General features: G+C 45.9%; 1 long non-coding RNA gene across 1 annotated transcript; it reads right to left on the minus strand.

The window, feature by feature from the left end:
• Positions 1 to 3,090: 3,090 nt before the first annotated feature.
• LOC135406405 (uncharacterized) lies at positions 3,091 to 4,709 on the minus strand. Its single transcript, XR_010426247.1, has 4 exons — positions 4,678 to 4,709; positions 4,369 to 4,469; positions 3,471 to 3,609; positions 3,091 to 3,168 (listed from the first exon to the last, which is right to left on the minus strand). It is a non-coding gene; the product is annotated as an uncharacterized LOC135406405 (long non-coding RNA).
• Positions 4,710 to 4,990: the final 281 nt, after the last annotated feature.

A 4,990-nucleotide genomic window follows, 5' to 3' on the forward strand; every position in this document is an offset into this window, starting at 1 on the left:
CACGTATGCAGTTTCTTAAACAATACAGCTTCACAGCAGACAATGCAGCCTTGCAGTTTCTTAGACAAAGCAGTTTCACAAACACACTGATCAGTGACCTTCTAATAGTTTTCTTGCTTTAGTGTGAGACCAGCGGTATAGAATCTTTAATGTGTCCTCTCTCTACCAACCAGGTTTCTGCAATATCTTCTACACTGGGCATTAGTATAAAATGGGAAATCTAATTCTTGTCCCATGTAGTGAGAAAGTTAGGTTTGATTCTTCAGTAGAAATTTCCTTATAATAAACTTACTAACGATAAAGTAAGGACAGGCAGCAGATTTTAAAGATCTTTGAAAATCATATCTTGACTAATACCTGAATTGCACTCTTGGGACATGAGTGGAAAAGAGACAAGGAAAGGAAAATGGATCTGCCTGAGGCCACAGTCCCATGGAGAGCTCAGCCCTGCACTTGGCCACTAGAGCTGTTCCACAGCTCATGGGCACCCCCAGAGTGGCAGCAGAGCCTCTCTGCTCTCCATAGCAGGGCCTGCCCTGGACACAAAGGTGTAAGGCCAGGGATGGGGAGGCCCAGGATGAGGGACTATGGGGATCCTGTTTCTCCAGTGAATGGGGCCTTCCATGAGGGCAGCACGCACCATAGTGGTGCCCGAGCTGAGCGCAGCACTGGGCTGCATCCGGACCTTCAACCTGCCCAGGGAGTCCTGGAGCCCCAGGATGGAATGTTGCCAGTAGAAGGCATAGCCCATTCCTGGGGAGCTTTGTCAGTGAACAATTATATTGAAGCAATTCTATTAAAGCTAGCAAAACAGTTATTAAGAGATTAGATCTTATTAGAGATCGATGTTACTCACTCCTACCAACAACCGTGGGCAAATCTATTTTGCTCAGCCTTGAGGAGTGACCTTGAGGGGCTTCCCCACTCAAAGGAAGGATCTTCAAACACCTTAGGGAGGTATGCTAGAAGTCCTTGGTATGCAAAAGTGGGACTGGACTTTTATTGTATAAAGTGATTGACTATCAGTCATATACATCTTTAGATGATGTGTTTTCAGGCTTCCTCAGTAATTTTACTTAACTTTCCTAATTAATTTTTTGAAGTACTCTTATTTTCCACCCTGTGATACCCCACTATAGCCAGCATTTAGTAAGGTTTTATCATAAGCTTCTACAGTGGGAATGCAGCTCGGGAAAATTACTGAAACTTTGAGTTTTGTTAAAAAAACTATAATCAACCTTGATATGCTTCAATGATCTCAGACCTGGGGAAGAGAGATATTGCTGAAATGGGACACAAGGAATGCAGAATTTATGTACCAAAAGGACATAAATTTTGCAGAACCCTGAGACAAAGAAGGAACTAACAAAGACAATTTGGCAATTGTACTGAAACCCTGTCTATCTGGGAGAAATAATGAAAGCACCTAAAACATGGACTAATAGCATGAGAGGCAAGAAATCAATAACTAAGATAGAATACTAATTAATGAACTGAATTATGCCATTTATAGCCCATGAACATTAATTTCTTTGTTTGGTAAAATGTGTAAATTGTGAAAAGTTTTGAACTTGCACGCGCATCTTTAGAGGAGTGATCCCCCATGAAATAAAGTATTACCTGCTTCCTAGTACTAAAAATAGTATTTGAGAGTTTGATTTATCCTGCCTGACATTTTGGGCTCCAGTAGTGGGTCTGAGAGTTTGGCCAAGCTGGTCTCAGCATTCTTCAACACTAAAAACAGCAGACCCTCCTTGCTCACTCCTATCAGTGATCAGCAGACCATCCTTGCTCAAGCCATCACTGACAAGTCATAAACAAGACACAGCTGGAGCTGCTATATCCCTGCTTAGGCAGAGCATCCAGCTCCAGCTGGCACAGCTTCCCTGAGCAACACTTGACTGGCACTCCGTCACTTTACACTAGAAAAGCCCTGTTCCCAGATTTTAATGGGAGGGACTTCTAACAGCTCCGTCTTGGAGTGTGTGTGGGGATTCCTCCCTTGGGTGGGGACAGCCATCAAGGTTACTCCTTGAGCCTGAGAGAAAGCGATTTGCCCATGGCCCTTGGCAGGGGTACCATCAATCTCTACTTAATATTTGTTTTCTTAGCTTTAATATAATTGCTTCAACACTGCTTCCAAATACTGCACTATGTTTGTAGCTAAAATTATCTACAACGTGGAATAAATAATTCTGATTACAGTATTTTAGTATTTATTATTTTATTATTTTAATAATATTTCTTATAACATTACTATCTATTGCTGAATATATATAACATGTAATAATGTATTATAAAGTATTACTTCTCTCTAAATTTCCATATTATATTTCTATATATATTTCTATATTTCTATATATATTTCTCTCTATATATATTCTATATTTCCATATATATGTCTATATTTCTAATAATATTTCTATATTATTATAACTCTCATCTACTTAGATAAATCATTCACTCAGGTCTGAGAAGGCGTGTCGAAAACAAGGATGCCTTGGCTAATAAACGCAGTGCTAGTCTTCCGTTCTGCTTGAGCCAGGGCCATAATCCAACGCCATCATTGCCAGAGTGCCCTGAATGCTTGTCTGACGTGAATCTCTGGGGCGTGGAAACCCTCCTCTTCTTCTCTGAAGGGCGGTAGTCTGTGTGCTGCCCAAACTGTCTGTGGCAATCACAGCCCCGCCATGTTGATCTTCTCTGCTCTCTCTGCCTCTGTCGGGTTTGCTCCCGAGCAGCCCGGAGCATGAGAGCCTGCTTGGAGCTGGCTTTGGAGGGCCCTGGAACTGCAGTATTCACTAAGACTTGGTCACAACGTGGAGGACTTGTTCTCTCCCTCTTTCTCTTCCGCAGTGAGCGGTCACAGTCTGTGTACTGCACAAACCGGCTGCCAAGGTTGTAAGTTCCCCGCACAGATCTGCTTGGCTCCCTCTGCCTCAGCAAGGTTTGCTCCTGAGCAGCCCTGGGAGCGGGAGCCCACCGGCAGATCCTCTTGGAAGGCCTTGCAGCTGTGCTATCCCTAGGACCACGGTCACGACTTGGAGGACCAGTTCTTCTCTCTGAAGCGTCATCACAGTCTGTGGTGTCCCCAGACCAGCTGCGGAGATCCCTGCCCCACAGAGGGAATCTGCTCCGGGACCGCTCCCTGCCAGTGTCCTTCATGCCCTGCCAAGAGAGCTGTGGAGAGTTCCTGCCCTTTTCTCCTGAAAGGATCAGAGCAGTGGGGAACCCCTACAAGTTCTGGGACAGGACAGTTTGGGGCCTCCAAAAGGCTCCTTTGGAGGGCTACTAAGACCAAAAGGCCAGAGGCGCACAAAAGGGATGGATCCAGGTGGGATGCTTTGAGAGGGAGCAGCGTTGTGGCTGTGAAGAAAGGTGCGGTGTGTGAGGGACAAAAGAGAAATGCTGAGATCCCAGAAAGAAATCCACTCTTCCTCTGATGCCCTGACCCATGACCCCAAAGTTACCTTAGTCCTACCAGTCAGACCCTGTGGTCCAACAGAGCCCGCCTGCTTGCTGCTGGCCACACACTGACTGAGGAAGGAAGGGGCATGTGATGGTGCCAGTGAGGAAGAAGGCCTTTCTCCAATTCTCAGATCAGAGCATCTGGAGAAAAACAAAAGAGGGATCTCAGTTTAGAGCTGTTGTTGCAACCTCCTCTGGGGTTCAGTCATTTTCTCAGAAAGGCTTCTATGACAGAGAGGAGACTTAACCAAGGACACTAATGGGAAACTCAGCTAGGGTCTTCCCACCAAGTTTGCCTCTGTCCCAACAAAAACCTCATCTCTATACCTCCCACAGCCTCCATTTCATAAATTCACAGACTTGTTTGGGTTGCAAGGGACCTTTAACTTTATCTTGTTCCACCCCGCTGTGGTGGGCAGGAACACCCTCCACTATTCCAAGGTTTCTCCAAGCCCTGTCCAACCTGGCCTTGAACACTTCCAGGGATGGGGCCCCCACAGATGCTGTGGCAACCTGTGCCCGTGTCTCAGCACCCTTACAGCAAAGAATTCCTTCCCAATATCTAATGTAAACCTGCCCTCTGTTAGCTGAAAACTGATAGCCTTCATCCTGTCACTACATTCCCTGACAAATGGTGCCTCCCCATCTTTCCTGGAGGTCCTCTTTAAGTCCTCTTATCTACAAGAGTCAACATCAGAGACCAGGCAAGTAGCAGATTCCATCCGGGCCGCAGCCTGAAGCCCAGGAAAGGACAGACACGGAGTAGTTCAGATTTGACAGCACTGAATGATGCAGGTAGTAATTTCATTTGATGAGAAAAACCCTCAGGAAGGTGAGAAGCACAACTGCAAATGAGGCAAAGGAAATGTATTCTGAACATATTTGAATCCTGGTTATTACCTGGCATAGAACAGCAGGTAGGCTTGCTGCCTGAGAACTGTGTCAATGGAACACAGCTGCACAGATTCATCGTCCATCCGGTACCACAATCCATTGCTGGCCTGTAAAAAAAAGGCAAGGATCTCTCCATGGTTTCTCTCCAAAAACACAGGTAGGAAACTGCCAAACCGAGAGCATGTCAAAACAAATGCAGTCCAGCCACTAAGGAGGCCTTCTGCCCCAAACCTTTGGCTGTCAGTAACACTGACAGGAAAGTTTCTCTTCCCCAGCACACATTTTTCCCCATTGGGAAGGAAGTTGCTCTTTTACCTTTGTGTAGCAGAAATAGTGTCCTCCATGACAGCTGACACCACTGTGCACCAGGACAGCATATAAGGAGTAGAGGAGTGCTTCTCCATCTGCCTGAGACATGTATGGGCGAAGATCCAAGTACTCCGGATACTCTACAACCTATGGAGAGACCAAGAGGGCTCAGAAATGACCCTGGTCTGTGACATGAAATAGCCTACCAAGGGCAGGGGCCAGTCCAGGGGTATCAATCCATCTCTGGGGCTCATGAGCACTTGGTTTTCCATAAAGCAACATAACATCGTTTGGGTGGCAGGAAACCCTTCTCAGTCAA

The sequence above is a fragment of the Pseudopipra pipra genome, chromosome W, assembly GCF_036250125.1.
Source record: "Pseudopipra pipra isolate bDixPip1 chromosome W, bDixPip1.hap1, whole genome shotgun sequence".
NCBI classification, from domain to species: domain Eukaryota; kingdom Metazoa; phylum Chordata; class Aves; order Passeriformes; family Pipridae; genus Pseudopipra; species Pseudopipra pipra.